General features: G+C 51.0%; 1 protein-coding gene across 8 annotated transcripts in view; it reads right to left on the reverse strand.

Moving 5' to 3' along the window:
* The window catches only part of RNF152 (ring finger protein 152), a 115,639-nt gene that overhangs the window by 40,123 nt on the left and 58,210 nt on the right, over positions 1-17,306 (reverse strand). The window contains exon 3 of one of the 8 annotated variants that reach the window (XM_065932844.1): positions 16,192-16,245. The exons of the other annotated variants lie outside the window; for them this stretch is intronic. The gene's annotated coding sequence lies outside the window, so the exon portion shown is untranslated. The remainder of the gene's footprint in view (positions 1-16,191; positions 16,246-17,306) is intronic. 8 annotated transcript variants of the gene reach the window in all.

The raw sequence follows: 17,306 nt of genomic DNA on the forward strand, positions 1-17,306 counted from the left end.
AGGACCAGGCTCCACAGGCTTGATTACAGCACAAGAAATGCGCACCAAGGAGAATCTTGGGAAAAGAAGACTTCGTTTCAGACAGCTTTCTATGAAGAAAGACAGAATTCATGTCAGTAAGGGAAATCTGTGTGTGAATGGCGCCTAAAAATATAAGTTATAAAAGAAACAATTTCATGAATCATAAAACACCCACGTGCTCCCTGAGCTCAGGGACCTGATGCAAGCTGCCGGAAGCTCCCACGTGGCACCCACACCCAACCCCTCACCCACGAGGCCTCCTGGCACTCAGGGGTCTCCATCTGGGCAGGGACCAGGGACCCCAAGAGCTGGCGCAGCACCTAGCAAATGGAGATGCCCAATCACCCATCTGCTGTGACACATGACCGACCATACAGCCAGTCAGATCAGAGAACCACATCCGCTCCAGGGGACACGTGGAGCACCAGCAATGGGCCAACAACCTTCCTCTGCTCTGTTCCCCAAGACTCTGGATGGCTACCCATGATTATAAGAAACAGCCCTTCCTCAGTTCCTCCGAGGCCTCCCTCTCTCCAGCTTATAAGGAGGCTTGTTAGTCGCTAACTCGTGTACGACTCTTTTGCAACCGCGCAGACCGTAGCCCGCCAGGCTCCTCTGTCCATGGGATTTCCCAGGCGAGAATACTGGAGTGCGTTACCAGGGGACCCTCCCGACACAGGAACCGAACCCACATCTCCAGGACTGGCAGGCAGGCTCTTTACCACTGAACCACCGGGAAGCCTTATGAGGACCCTGTGATTACACTTGCGTCCAGTCGCTCAGTCGTGTCTGACTCTTAGTCGGATAATCCAAGGTAACCTTTCCATGTTCACACCCTTAATCGAACATTCATGGATTTCAGAGATTAGAACAAGGACGTCTTTGGGGGCCCACGTTCAGTCTGTCAGAGTCAGGCCCATGTCACCGCCATCACCACAATGCTCACCCCTCTTTCACCATCGTCACCTTTCAATGGAAACTGAGGCTCAAGGCTGCCTGCCTTACCCGGGCTCCCCATGTGGAATGGGGCTGAATTCAAACCTGATCTCATAATTCCAAGCCCCACTTCTTTCAGCCACTCCTGGTGCCTCCCCAGATAAGGCCATGTTTGTGGTATTGTTTCCTCTTCCAGGCTCTCACCACACCGTTAACAAGAAGTGTTTGAACTCTGCCCCAGTCATTATCACTGCTCCTCGCCACAAATGCCAAGTGGAAATTTCCAGTTCTGTGCACCCGTGCCGGTAAGCCTGCCTCGAGTCTGACCCCTCCCCTTTGGTCCAGCAAAACTCACAAGGCACGGAGGCAGCGATTCATTACAGACTCCACCGTAACAACTGTCGGAGAGATCGGTCTCACAAGAAAGTCTATGGGAGAGGAGGACTTCCCTGGTGGTCCAGTGGTTAAGACTCCGCTTCCAACCCAGAGGGTGTGGGTTTGATCCCTGGTTGGGGGACGAAGATCCCACATGCCTCGTGACCAAACGACCAAAACATAAAACGGAAGCAAGAGTATAATAAATTCAGTAAAACTCAAAGGAAAAAAAGAATGTATATGGGGAAGGGAGCCAGCTCTCAGTTTTAAAGGAGGAAAACAATCCGAACTTGCTGAAGCTGAAGCTCCAATACTTTGGCCACCTGATGCGAACAGCCGACTCATTGGAAAAGACCCTGATGCTGGGAAAGATTGAGGGCAGGAGGAGAAGGGGACGACAGAGGATGAGATGGTTGGATGGCATCAGACTCAATGGACATGAGTTTGAGCAAACTCCAGGAGATGGTGAAGGACAGGGAGGCCTGGCGTGCCACCGTTTAGACACAACTGAGCAACTGAACAACAGCAAGAAGACCTACGCATAGCAGTTAACAGTCTCAAGCAAAACTCGTAACGAAGGACTTCCACTTCTATCCTCCGTGTTTGAAACAATCTACTTAGGAAATACAGAAAGCTGTCCCCTTGATGATCATCCACGGTTCCTTTCTCTCTTTCTCTCAAGTGAGAGAACTAGAGAGGGCTGAACCTGAAAGTGGAAATTGCCCGGTCGTGTCTGACTCTTTGTGACCCCCCAGGACCATACAGTCCACGGGATTCTCCAGGCCAGAATACAGGACTGGGGACCCTATCCCTTCTCCAGGGGACCTTCCTGGCCCAGGAATCAAACCGGGGTCTCCTGCATTGCAGATGGATTCCTTACCGGCTGAGCTCTCAGGGAAGCTATCAGAGAGGGCTCAGGGGTGGTATTTAGAGCCCTGTGGCTGGCCCCCTGGTGCGCAGTGTGACTGCAGCTGGGTCACCAGGATATTCTAACACCGTGAAGCCTGGGATTTCCCATCCCCTCCTCTCACTCACACATCATGGAGGAGAGAACCTGATGCTGAATCATAGGCACTTTAACAATGGGAGAAAATAAGCCAAGCAAATCTCACTGCCAAGCTTACACCTTGCCTGTGTCTGTGTTCAGTCTAATGTGAAAATGGTGGTGAAGAAAAAAAAAATCAATGTTCATTGCATCAGAATGCAACTGGTATCGTACCAGCAAGCTACATGACTTTCCTGACTAAGAGAACTCATTGTCTCTGTCTGCAGAACTATTACACAGCAGCAAAACAGGGCTTGTAAAGGTCACGGGGAAGAATTCAAACTGCAGTGGTAAAGAAGCCTCCTGCCAACGCAGGAGACGCAAGAAGCTCGGGTTCGATCCCCGGGTCAGGAAGACCCCCCGGAGGAAATGGCAACCCTCTCCAGTATCCCTGCCTGGAAAATTCCACGGACAGAGGAACGTGGCGGGCTGCAGTCCATGGGTCACACAGAGCTGGACACAGCTGAGCACACAGGCACACACACCTCCCAGAGACCCCTTACCCCGAACTTTATATGAGCACACGATGGTTCCAGGTCGCTAAAGAGCCCTGGGTCCTCGACCTGACTCTGGCCACTGACGCACTGTAGAGCCTGGACCCATCATCACGCAATTTCTCTGAATCTCAGAGCTCTCGTCTGTACAGTGAAGAGGGCTGGTTACGATGACCTCCAAGGGCTCCTCCAATTCCAGCTCTAAAAGCTTCCAAAGATCCATTAAGAAAATTCACTGGCTGACTTCTGTCTGAAATGAGATTCTGACTGAGTTGGTGAGTAAAAAGAGGACAATGAGGCTGACGTCCGAGACTCTCAAGAACTAAAACCTGGAGAACACGTGCAAGCTGTGAGCAGACACGGCGAAACCCACATCAGGTCCCTCTGCTGGGAGAGCCACGAAGCCTGGAGGAGAGCTCATCCGCAGGAGGGTCTTCATTCCTGCTGCCTCTTGCACTCAGAGCCTCCCAGGTAGCGACTCGGAAGGGACGGGTGCGGGGAGGGGGTTATTCTCAGGACTCAGATCCCACACGGGCATCGTCACTAGGGCCCTCTGGCCACTGAACATAACCTTCAAGGTCACCCTGACCCAGTGATTCACGGGCACCGGAGCCTGGGCATCACTTTGCTACCCTTTCTGCGGAGAGGGGAGGCGAACTCTGTCCTCTCCAGAGCCCGGAAAAGTAGCCACAGAAAATGGAAAGCTGATTCAAAGAGCTGTTGAGCTCTCTCAGGATTTAGTTCCCTGAGCTGCTAGCTCCACGGAACAAATACACTAGCTTAAGTGGGAAAGCTTGGGGCGGGGGGCGGGGGGGGGGTGACAGGAAAATTGAGGACTTGCTATAAAATTCATCTTCAAAAAGCCATAATTATCCCAATACTGCGTCACCTAAGCATTATTTACAAACATCCTTCTGCACAATCCCCATCTTTGAACAGCCCTCATCTAGAGACACTGCTATTACTCAGGATAGCGTTTTAAATTAATTAAGTAGTAAAACGAGGAAAAACCAGGATTTTTCAATCAAAACTCTGGCGTGAATATAATTAAGACTGACGCAGGGAAACAGGCATCAAAGAGAAGGAATCTGACTTTTTTACCTTCCTGCTGGTTATTCCTACTTATCAGCTGTACAATTCAGTTTTCAAAGACTGTTTTGTGCATGACTCGTTGGATGACCCTCAACACTGGGAGGGGAAGACAGTGTATTAGAAATGGAAATTCTTCTATTTTGCTGAAAAAGGAGGCTTAAGGATATTGAAAGGTGAGCCCAAAGTTGAGTCACAATAAACCCAGATCATCGAATTCCTTATTTCAAAAGCTCCTCCAGGACTCCACCCAGTGTGTCTCGTTGATTTCATTTGCATCGTGAAACCTAAATAATTTATATATCAAAGGCTGTCATATATTTTGCCTGGGCCTTGCCTTTGAACTTTAGGGCCTCAGAATACTCTGATTTGAATCCGGGCAAAATGAAGTAAAAGGGCAAAAGACTTCCCTCATGGCTCAGCCAGTAAGGATCTGCCTGCGGCGCAGGTGACCCGGGTTCCATCCCTGGGTCGGGAAGATCCCCTAGAGAAGGGAATGGCAGCCCACTCCCGTACTCTTGCCTGGGAAATCCCATTGACGGAGGAGCCTGGTGGGCTACAGTTCATGGGGTCTCAGAGTCGGAACACGACTGAGCGACTTCACTTCAATTCAAAATCAAGTGTATTTCCAACTGCCACGTAAATGGGATATTTCTCTCCAGGCAGCTGCAGGTCCCTCGCAGTCTTCGTCATTCCTGCAGTCCGCCTCCTAACCCAGTTACTTCTTATAAACGACCGTGCCTAGGTTCGCGGTCATGTTCTAATCACACAGAGGCACGAAAGTTGCAAATAATCCCCCTCTCCACTTCTAGGCCCTGGCCACCCATCAAAAATCTGACTGTGGGTCTTTGTTCATTCTATTTTTGGGTGATACCATATCGCGCAAAACACCTCTCAGCCTCAGCCCAGTTAATCAATAGCCGTTTAAAAGTAAATTTGTCATGGAAGTGTATAAACATCTACATTCAACAGTGTTTGCCAGAGTAATGCATTTGCCCCGTGATTATAAATGATCAAATAAGCAAACCAACACAGCAGCAGCAAACACGGCTCCAGTCTGACAGAGAAGAGACCTCTGGACACGTGGTGGGGCTGGGGGCGGGGAGGCTGGGGCGGACGAGAGAGTCGCGTGGAAACACACTCACCACCACACGTGAAACAGGCGGCCGCCGGAGCTGCCGGGCGGCGGGGAGCTCACGCGGGCCGGAACAGCCTAGAGTGCGGGGCGGGAGGGCGGGAGGTCACGGGGCGGCTGATTCACACTGATCTTTGGCAGAAACCAACACGACACTGTGAAGCAGTTAAAAATACAGTTGCTATTTTTTTTTTTAAACTGCTCTAGTCTGCGCTGAGGAGGAGGAAATGGCACCCACTCCAGCGCTCTTGCCTGGAGAATCCCAGGGACGGCGGAGCCTGGCGGGCTGCCGTCCACGGGGTCGCGCGGAGTCGGACACGACTGAGCGACAGCAGCAGCGGGCTGTGCTCAGGTGGGTATGAGCCTGGCTTTATTTCTGGGGTCTTCACTGTCACTAAATCTACTGAAATAAATGAAGCAGGGCTAAAACCCAGAGAGCAGCCAGGCAGGCAAACGCTGTGTCCCAGACACGGTCTGTCCCAGCGCTCCTTTCTCACAGCCGGAATCCCCCCCTCGACCCAGCCGCCCCAGGTTCCAGGACCAGCCCTCCCTTCCGTGGAGACGCAGGGCTGGTGCTGGTGCAGCCCCCGGGACCACGCCCTCCCAGCCCTCCGAGTGGGGGCTCCGCTGTGACCTGCCCCGGCGCCCCTGCCTAAACCCGACCCTCTCTTGGCCCTTAGCCCTCGGCTCTGAAGCTCACTGGACTCCTGGCGGCCTCTCTGTCCCTCAAGTCACCTGGACCTGCTGTCCCTACAACGATGTGACTCCGAAAGGAGATCAGCTCTAAATGCTCATATGACCCAGCAATCCCACTTCTGGGCATACACACCGAGGAAACCAGATCTGAAAGAGACACGTGCACCCCAGTGTTCATCGCAGCACTGTTTATAATAGCCAGGACATGGAAGCAACCTAGATGCCCATCAGCAGACGAATGGATAAGGAAGCTGTGGTACATATACACCATATGGAATATTACTCAGCCGTTAAAAAGAATTCATTTGAATCAGTTCTAATGAGATGGATGAAACTGGAGCCCATTATACAGTGAAGTAAGTCAGAAAGATAAAGACCAATACACTATAATAATGTATATATATGGAATTTAGAAAGATGGCAACGATAACCCTATATGCAAAACAGAAAAAGAGACACAGATGTACAGAACAGAATTTTGGACTCTGTGGGAGAAGGCGAGGGTGGGATGTTTGGAGAGAACAGCATCAAAACATGTATATTATCTAGGGTGAAACAGATCACCAGCCCAGGCTGGATGCATGAGACAAGTGCTCGGGCCAGGTGCGCTGGGAAGACCCAGAGGGATGGGATGGGGAGGGAGGTGGGAGGGGGGATCGGGATGGGGAATACATGTAAATCCATGGCTGATTCATGTCAATGTATGACAAAACCCACTACAATATTGTAAAGTAATTAGCCTCCAACTAATAAAAATAAATGAGAAAAAAAAAAAAAAAACTCATTGGAAGGACTGATGCTGAGACTGAAGCTCCACTACTGTGGCCCCCGATGCAGAGAGCCAACTCATTAGGAAAAGATCCTGATGCTGGGAAAGGTTGAGGGCAGGAGAAGGGGACCACAGAGGATGAGCTGGTTGGATGGCATCATTAACTCAATGGACATGAGTTTGGGTAAACTCCGGGAGTTTGTGATGGACGGGGAGGCCTGGCGTGCTGCAGTCCACAGGGTCGCAAAGAGTCAGACACGACTCAGTATACAACAACCATGTACCCAGGACAGGGAGCCTGTCCTGAGATGCTGGTGACTCTAGAAATAGTCTCCAATTCTGTCTTTCTCAGCCTCCCATTGCAACCCCCTGCCGCCCCCTCCCCCCCGACTCCCATCACCCCCACCCCCTTACCACCCACCCTCACCCCTGGACCCAGACCTCCTGCAGCTCCTCCAGTTTATCTGGAAGTGGATTTCCGCCCAGGGCCCTCACCACGCATTCCTTCCAGGCCGGGCCTGACCCCAAAAAAAGATCAGCAGCTTCTTCTCAACCAACGCTCTGCACTTCGGACCTTGTTCTTACTTAAGTGCCTCTGTCTGAGTCTAACATCTATTGATTCATGGAGACAGAGCTCATGAAGGCTGTCCTCCTCACCACCCTCACTGTTTACCTGGGATCAACCCGGGGCCTGCACACGGCCATCTATTAATTGCCTGCAGACACCATGATGCAGCAGATTGCACTATTTTCACACAGAGATGAGAAACCTGGGATCCCATTTTAATAAGAAATGTGCTTAGATTCCGTTGGCAAGACTGAGGCAAAAGCAGGACCAAATGCAGGCTGACCTGGCTTCCTTCTTACCGTATCCTATCTGGGGAAACCCCATGCTGGGTCAGTTTCCGAGTATGAGAGGACAGGGAGGCACTTTCTAAGCCCCGGGGGCTGATCCGATGCCCCTCGGACACGAGCCCTATTACTGAGGAGGGCGGGGCTCCCTGGCGTCCGAGTCACCTGCATGCCCCGTGCAGAAGCCATCTCAAGCTCATTCCACCTCGCGGAGCAGGACAGGGTAGGCATTTGCTCAAATTCCCACTTGAGTACTTCTGATAAAACCAACTGTTTCAAATAAAACTGGAAGGACTTTTGTACTTCCCACTGGTACCATCCAAGTTCTTGGTTTCAGGCTTAGTTGACTTAAGTGAAATAGGCAGCAGAGCAGGAGAGGGCTGTTTGGGTGCTGATTCAAACTCTAAGCTGTTTCCGAAGCGCTGTGTGCCTCTCAGAGAGCGTGTTCCCAGGGGCCCCACGATGCAGTCATCAGAGACGCTCCATCACAGCTCCCAGCTCCGGAAAGCTGAGCTGCGTCCCCGTCCGGGTGCGGGGGGGCACACGCCACCCTCTGAAACGCACTTGAAGCTGTGGCCTGAATGAGCATCAAGCCGTCTGCTGAGGGAGAAGGCAATGTTGTGGGTTGAACTGTGTCTCCAAAAAAGATGTCCAACGCCCGGTAGCTCAGAATGTAGCTGGACTGGGGAACAGGGCTGCTGCCTGTGTCATCAGCTAAGATGAGGTCACACTGCATTAGGGGGACCCCTAATCCAAGAGCACCGATGTGTTTAAGAGAAGAAACACACGAGGAGAGAAGGTGATGTAACGACAGAGGAAGAGATCAGTGATGTATCTATGAGCCAAGGATGCTGGCAATAGCAGACGCTGGAAGAGGCAAGGAAGGATCCTTCTCTACAGGTTTCAGATGAAGCGTGGCCCTGCCCACACCTTCAGCATGGACTCCCAGCCCCCAGAAATGTGTGACAATAAGACTTTCTTGTGTGAAGCCACCCAGTGTGTGAGACTTCGTTACAATATCCCTAGGAGAGGAAAGCGAAGGGGAAACGAACAACTGGGGGATCACAAAAACCTCTTGACTGAGAAGGAGGAGATACGGACGGTCTCCAACTGAGGACGCTTCGATTTAGGATTTTTTACTTTATAACGGGGTGAGAGCAATGCGCATTTGCGAGAAACCAAACTTTGGATTTTGAATTTGCTCTTTCCCCAAGTTAGCAGCCCTGGGTTCCTGGCCCTCTCTCGTGAGGCCAGGCAGTGGCCCCGAGCACGGCTCCACGCCAGCCACGCGATCACCAGCGCAACAACCACGCTGTACACAGGTGGCCATCCTGTCCTTCATGCTCAGTACAACATTCAACAAATTATACGGGACAGTCAAAACTTTATTACAAGATAGGCTTTGCGTTGGGCTTCCCTGGTGGCTCAGATGGTAAAGAATCTGCCGGCAATGCAGGAGACCTGGGTTCCATCCCTGGGTCAGGGAGAGCCTCTGGAGAAGGGAAGGGCTCTGCGTTAAACGGTTTTGCCCAACGATGGGCTTGGGGAAGTGCTCTGAGCACGTCTAAGGTGGGTGAGGCTGAGCTACGGTGTTCAGCAGGCTGGGTGTATTCAAACCACTTCTTACTACGATACTTTTGACGTATGATGGGTTGACTGGGATGTAACCTAGTTGTAAGCCAAGGAAGATCTGTACATGTTTGTGATCAGGAACATCTTTCATAGTGTGGTCACCTACCTGACTGAACTGGAAGAAGACAGACAAGGCTCAGCATCCCTGGAAGGAACCTTCCTTCCCCTAAGAAACTAGACCATCTAATTCAGGCCGAGGAGGGGAAGGAACGGGGAGGCAGGGGCAACAGAAATGGAAGGTTTTATTCCTCCCTACTTACAAAATCCTGCCTCCTGCATACTGACCCTCAGTCCCTTCCCTGCTCACATGCTTACAGAAGGACTCTAATGGGTGTTTTCACAGCCTGACCTGGTGTCATCTTCATACAAGAGGGAATGAGGGAAAGTATTATCACTCCCATTTCACACACAAGGAAACTGAGGCTCACATGAGATCACAGATGCAGTGACCATCCTCCACAGAGGTTAGGTTAACAAACCAAAGGCACGGCAATGGGGTATGGGGGGAAAAAAAAAAGCTCTAAATTTCATCTTAAAAAAAAATGGGGTCAAACAGAAGTTCCAAAGGGAATCAGACCTGTCGGCCTTGACAAGCAGACCTTTATCTTTTCAGTCGTTCAGATAACGTTGCTGTGGACACGATCCGCTGATTCTCTGACCAGCTTGGTCAAGTGTCTCTGAGGGGAACCCCCAAACACGTGAGAACGCCAGCCTTCTGTCTCATTCGGGGCTTCCCAGTCATCAGAAGCGTCTGTGCGAGCAGGGGACCCTTCATAACCGTCACCCCGGGCGAACTGGACCTCAGAGAGCGAGAGGCTGGAGCACCAGTCTCGGGTCCAACAACTGTGATGACGGAACAGACCGGACCCTTCCCCAAAGCATCAGTGAACAAGAGCAGGGAAGGCAGGGACCCAGGAAACGACCAGGTGAAAGGGTGAGGCCACGGAGCACCGGGGAGGAGGGCTGGGTGGGCAGCTCTGACTCCAAGCAGCTGCCTCTTCCACATACTACAGTCCTCCCCTCTGGAAAACGCCCGCCACTGGGCACGGATAAAACCTGCCTTTCCCGCCCCCAAACCCGCAGCCAAGACGCCGGGCACAGAGGCCTCAGGACTCCCCACCTACACCCCGAGAAATCTCCTCTGCGGAGTGCCCTCACTCCCCAACTTGTCAGCTTGAAAATATTAAACACCACTGAAGGAAATTTAAGGTTTCTTTTTCAGATTTAAATGTCTACTTATTTCAAAATGAATTAGTAGTTCTCTGGGTTTCATAATGTTTAATTCATTAATGATAACTACAGCTCGAGAATTTGAAAGGGAAATTGCTTCCAGGATAAAATTAAATGTGAAACGCTGAGCGGTGATTCACGGCTGTTCCTATCTAAATTACTAATCCAAGTGACAAACCTGGCTGGCAGCACAGAAAAGCAATACTCTTTCCCCATTGCCTTCACAGACTTCGCCGAATTGTTTTGCAAACCGTCTAAACCCAAGTCCTAAATAATCCCCTGCCAGCAGCCTCCATTTCATTGCAGAATCTAGTTCTTAGCATCTCTATTGCCTCAGAGAGGTTCAGGATGGACTAATCCTTTGGTGCCTCATAAAAAAAGTTTTCTCCACATTCAAGTCTAGGTGTATAGTCCGATGAGTTTCCAAGGCAACTCGTTTTAAATTTAAGGCAAATATCTAGGTGGTATCTGTCCATGTCCTCCTGAAAGAAACCTGCATAAAACTCTAAAAATGAGAGCTTTCTTTTAGTTTGCAAGGAAGGCTGGCCAGCTGAGAGTCAATTACATAGCTCCCTGCTGGAACAACTGGGAGCTGGAACAAACCCGGTGGTCCAAAAGACAAGACAATATGAAGTCTCCAAAGCTGCTTGGAGCCCAGGCTGTGCTGCCTCCTAGAACGTCACTTAGGTCTGCGCCCGCAGCCAGCACCAGGGTTCACACCCTGACCAGGGTGGAGAAGCAGGGATGCTCCTGACCACGTGCCCACAAAGGAGCCCAGAGACCGAGGTCCCACAGGGCACATCTCCTGGGGAACTGCGGTCCAGACCACCCTGAAAGCCGGAAAACTGGGCCCCCCATGTCCAACCTCCCCCTCACTCTCCCCACCCTGCACACTGGTCCTCAGGGGCAAGTCAGACGCCAGGCAGCCCTCGGGAGCGCTCCTCCACGCCAGGGCTTTAATATGATGGTGCCTTACCCCTGGCACCCTCAGGGTCCCCATACTGCAGGGCAAGGCAAGTCAGCAAACACACTCAACGCGCTTGCCCGAGTCACAGGGCAAGAACACGGCAGAGCCAGGATTCACACCACACTTTCTGCCAGCTTCCCACGCTGTGGACTCTCTGATCACGCCGCCCACAGCCTCGAATATCCGACTTACTCCTTATGACCAGGCAGCAGGGCCCACACGCCCGCCGACGTCTGCAGACACTTGGGCGGCTTGGTTCCACTTCCAGCTTCTCCATCTTCCCCACACTCTGGCTTCTCTGTACTACGCACCTGTTGCTCTCTGCCTCTCCTCCCAGGAGGGCTCCTGAGGCCCCCGTGGGATATCTCTCCCCTCACCCCCCTCTCTGCTCCCGCAGCGCCACACGCATCCCCTTTGTCAACTGTTCATGACTGACTCTTGACACTGGGGCTTCCCTGGCGGCTCAGCTGGTAAAGAATCCACCTGCAATGCGGGAGACCTGGGCACGATCCCTGGTTGGGAAGATCCCCTGGAGAAGGAAAAGGCTCCCCACTGCAGTATTCTGGCCTGGAGAATCCCATGGGCTGTACAGCCAATGGGGTCACAAAGAGTCGGACACGACTGAGCGACTTTCCCCGACCCTGGGGGCACACGTGAGTCTCCCCCTCGAATCCACGAGCTGCTTCTCCAAGGCAACGACTCTGGCTCTTCCACGACCGGCCCCTGCACCCGCAGCAGGGCCGCGGAGAGGTGGTCCCTAAACCTTTGGAACCAACAATGTGCCGTGACAAACGTGTTCAAAGCCAAAGCAGACAACAGACTCAGGGGCTTGTGCCAAATGGACTCAGGACCCTTAAGAGTGGGGAAGAGGAGACGGGCAAGGCATTTGGTGCACTTTGTCAAAGCTCTGCCTGTTGGGAGCTTTATTTTTCCATCAGCATTCAAACATGGCCACCATATCACGGAGAGAACACCTAGCTGTCTGCCCACTAGCGAATGGGTTTATGAAGCAAGCCTGTTTCGGATTTTAAATCGGCCAGGGATAATCTTTAGAGGGGGAAACTCAAGAGTCACCCATGTATCACAAAAGCAAAGAGAGACAAACAATCCCCAGCTCCAAATGGCTTTTTTTTTTTTTTTTAATACACAGGAATAGGAGGCATGTGACAAAGGAAATTACATCTTTAGTCTTTGTAAGATTTATCCCCAGTGAGAAAACTAACATATTTTAAAAGGTTTTTCTACTGAAAAGTTTAATACAACTAACTCAATAGGATATGAATTAAAGATACATTTTAATTGAATATGGGCATTTAAGTACAATCTGAACATTTATGGTTTTAAAGCTTTCAACACTGGGTAAGAGAAAGAATCAAGAAAAGCAAAATCTACCGATTACCTAATGACACATTGACTTAAAAATGTTAATAGTGAAGCTGCACATTTTACAACTACCTTCAATAATTGATCTTTGCCAGAAATCCAACTGGCTTTTATTGTTGCTTCCTGGCAGCAGAAGGGAGGGCAAAGAGATACTTGGAAGCCGGGGGTTTTGTAGCTGTCTCATTTTTAATTTTAAGGAGGGAGGGTACCCACCCCTACAGCTCTTCTGTCGACCCTTCTGCAGGGGCGAGCTGATGCAAAGCAGCCTGGACTCCCCACAGCACCAGTCCCAACCATTCAGGCGTCTGTTCCTGACCACAAACTTGGCATCAAATAAACCCAGATGCCACAGACAACACAGAAAGCAAAAATAACAATTGCAACTCATGGTGATCGCATGGTGATCGCGTAAATTGTAACCCCCTTAGAATAGGTGCAAACGTCCAGTGCATGTGATTTCTCCGAGGTACTGGGAAAACACACAAAACTACACTGTACTGTTATGTAAATCTACCCTTCAGCTCATACCCCAGCTAAAACAAACACTACATTAAATCATCTTCCCTCACCTCCTTAGAACTTAACGAGCCCCTGGGGGCATTCTGGATGCCCCGTGTCTCTTTCGTAAAAGCTTCCAAGGAGACGCCTGGTAACAGGGTCACACGCGATGCTGGCTTTCCTGTCCCTCCAGCTCGCCTGCAGCCGGCACAGGCCTTCAGAGCAAGCTCCTGACCCTAGAGGTCGGCCGTCGGTTTACAGCAACTATCTGGGCTACGTTCAGGGGTGTTTCTCCCAGGGAGAAGCATTTGCCAAATACTTTCTGACTTGTCTCATTTCTTCCCCGTTTACTCAGTGTCTCCGGAGCGGCCCCGCCTGCTCAGTGTCAGCTTGGAGACCTCAGGACAGAGGGCAGTCCGGCCCAGACACCCTTCACTGACCCTGCGGGGCACCTGCTCCCCTGGGCATCCAGAGAGGCCCCCTCAGGTCGCCAGGATGAGCCTGGGCTCTAGAAGCACCTTCCAGGTTGTGGCTGAATGCATGAGACACATGCAGTGGCATCTGGCCTTGCAGTTACACAGAGGAAGGATACGGGGCAGGATGGTCAGGACCCGGCGTGCCAGGCTGCTCCTCAGAAAGGGCAAGGGCACACAGCACTCTTCCCAAGGGACTTAAAAGCAGACAAAGAATTACCTATTCTAGACTTTCTTAGGGTTTCCACTTTAATGATTAAATAGAAAAGCTAAAAAGCATCCATTGTTCATAAAAACGACCTTTCATAAGCATGCCGGGTTCTCAGAAAAGGGTTTCAGAACATCCTGACACCTTGGTTAAGCTTGTGTGTTCTAGGAATATCCTAAGTTCTCTGTTTCTTTGTGGGAAGGACTAGTTCAAGGAATTCCAGTCTTAACCATTTCCATCACCACAAAATTCTAATGACGGAAATCCACAGACACGCGAAATTACTCTCAAATTTCAACTGCTTGCAATACAAGGAACCATGAGATAAAGACAAGATGAGAAAGTGTCTAAGCAGAGGCACCTCTGGACGGGAAGCTACGACAGAGGCCGTGTGACTGATGCATGGAAGCATTTGTGCTCCGTGATACACACTTACACGCTGAGCTTGTTCCTTCTCAGCTCAACTCAGGAAGGAAAAGGTGGGCACGTTCACCAGCCGGAGCCAGCATCGCCACCTGTCCTTCCTACCACATCCTCCCGCTCCTCTCAAGCCTCTCCTGGAAAGAAAGAACTGAAAATACGGAAATAGCACTTACTGGCCCCACAGCTAACGCGAGCCCCTGCTTTATGGGTTATACAGCGGGGTGGGGTGGGGTGCAGACAGCACAGCAGGAAGCCTTCAGGGGCCAGATTTCACTGCAGCTGTGACGGGCCTGTGCCCTCCAAACAAACGCTACTGCTCACAGTCTCTGGGTGGGATTTGTTCTTGCAAACGTACACGCGCAACAGCAGTTTAAAAATCTTCCTGTCCACGTCTGCTTGCCTCCCACAGAGCCCGTCTCCACCAAGTGCTCTCACCTGCTCTGCTCTCTTCTACCCGAGGAGAACACCTCCCCACCCAGCTGACCCTCACCCCTGCTTCCTCACCGCTGGCGTGGCCCCTTCACACCCCTGCCATCCCCCCAAAGTAGCGCCCCGGCTGTCTCCCCAGAGCCACTGCCTGGAGACTCTGCTTCAGGACATCACTCGTCTCGCCTTCCTTTTAAGGATATGGAAAGAAGGCGTCTTTTAAGTTTAACCAAGAAACGGAAAGGATCCAAGTCCTATCTTCCCATCAGAGAGTTTGCAGGCCTCACTCAGGTCCAAGAGAGAAAAAAGTCAGGCCAGAGTAAGGGACCAGCTCCGCCCCAGGCAGAGAGGTCCAGCTGGAACCGAGCGCCCCCCACCTTTCGGGATCTGGGCCTCCTGCCTTGCTTCGAAGCTCCCCTGACTCCTCCACAGCCCATCCTCAAGTCTCAGCAGAGCCTGTACCAGCCCGGATCACATCACACCCCGCGTCCTCTTCCTCGCTCCCCTCCATCTGACCGGCCCTCCGCCCTCCTCCCCCAAGCCCCGCGCCCACTGCTCAGAGGGGCTGGTAGAAGCTGAATCACGGGTTAGCTGCTACACCCTTACGGAGGTGACCGTGTGACCCTACCCAAGGGCGCTCACGTTTTAGCAAAGCATTTTGTGGCTCAGCTAGTGAAGAATCTGCCTGCAATGCGGGAGACCTGGGTTTGATCCCTGGGTTGGGAAGATCCCCTGGAGAAGGAAAAAGCTACCCACTCCAGTTTTCTGGCCTGGAGGATCTCATGGACTGTATAGTCCATGGGGTCACAGAGTCGGACACGACTGAGCGACTTTCCCTTTCACGGACATCAAACCCAAAAGGAACAAAGAACTAATTTATACTGATTGTCGGTCTCAAACACATCATGTAATTTCTCCGCCTGCTTCCGATTCCTCCCTCGGCCTTATTCTGAGAGTGAGCGAGCTAACATGCACGTAATAATGAACACAGCCCCCAGCACCTCAGTGGCCAGGCACTGGGTTATCAGCACGAGCCTCCACAGCAGCGACCCCGCGAGCGCGAACGCGGGGTGGTCTGCTAGGCTCACAGGAGCAGAGCAGGGATGCAGCTCTGGGTCCACGAGGGGCCAGTTCACGCTGTCTTCTGCACACCACGAGGAATGAACGCCTAATGGTAAACCAGGGCCGCAGGCCGCGGGGTGAGCGTGTGCTAGCGGGGTTCTGCGGTTTGGTTTGCAGACGATGACCGTGAGAAGGAAGGGCTGGACGACCCGGGAGGGCATCAGTGATTCCTGCATCGCGGCTGGGACCGCGCGGGCTGAACGTCCTATCAGGGCTCACCCAGGCCGCCTCTGAATCGCAGCGACCTCAGGCTAATAAGTCACCCCGTTTAGACCCAGATTCTCCTGACTCTCAAATGGAGACCGTTTACTCGGGAGGGCATAAGCCGCTTTCACCGTGCAATGTTCGTGGCAAAAGGCTGAAGTTTTCATGAGGGAGCTTCCAGAAAAGGGTCTTGAGGTCAGGAGGGCAGCAAACCTGTTGGCGTCCATTACTCCCGACGTTCAGAAGGGGGATTCATGGAACAGCAGGCTAGAGATGAGCAACGTTTATTAAAAATAAATTAATACCCAGCCAAAAAATATTGCTAATGACCTTGATACATATGGTCAAAATTTCTGAATGAACTCTGAGCAGTCTGACTTTTAATTGCCAAAACCCTGCTGAAAACCTACTCATTTCCATCATATGTTACAAATCCATCATCAGGCCTCCTTTCTCTCTGGCTTGTCCTACACTGGAAAAGCACTGACTATTCACCAGAGGACACTTTCCTCAAAATAACCTCAATATCCTCTACCATCACACACTTTTAGCGGCTACTCACTGCACTATAATCTCGGGATGAATTTCTGGTATAGAAACAAAATAGCCATAATAAGATAAATACTTACAATGCTATCCTGACCAGAGCACAGAGTAACTGACATGAAAACTAAATTTTTTAGAATTTCATATTTAATAGTATGTTCATTGAAGATGATTGCTGTCCATGTATTTTGCTTCTGATAGTTATTTTTTCTTTTTTTAGATTTGTTTTAATGTGAACCATTTTTAAAGTTTGTATACAATCTGTTACAATATTGCTTCTGTTTCATGTTTTGTTTTTTTTGGCATGTGGGATTTTACCTCCCTGACCAGGGATTGAGCCACCTGCATGGGAAGGCAAAGTCTTAACCCAAAGACTTTAACACTGGACCACCAAGAAGCCCCGACACCAGCTGCTTTTTACCGGTACTTTTCAATAGTAAAAGCTTTTGAAAGATCATTGTATTATAATGGACTGACACACCAATGCTACTGACTGAGTTTCCATTCTGCCACGTGATAGCACAAGCTTGAGCAAGATGCTAAAATCTCTCTGTGCCTCAGCATGGTCATCCAAAAAAATGTGGACAAAACCTGCTCCTAAATTACTATAAGGATTACATTGGGTGACTCGAGTTTCACAAGAGACTAGATTTAGTGACTGCCAAGTACATAGTCAGACCACATGACCTGCCTCCTGAGAAATCTGTATGCAGGTCAGGAAGCAACAGTTAGAACTGGACATGGAACAAAAGACCGGTTCCAAATAGGAAAAGGAGTACGTC

Source organism: Muntiacus reevesi, chromosome 4 (genome assembly GCF_963930625.1).
Source record: "Muntiacus reevesi chromosome 4, mMunRee1.1, whole genome shotgun sequence".
NCBI classification, from domain to species: Eukaryota; Metazoa; Chordata; class Mammalia; order Artiodactyla; family Cervidae; genus Muntiacus; species Muntiacus reevesi.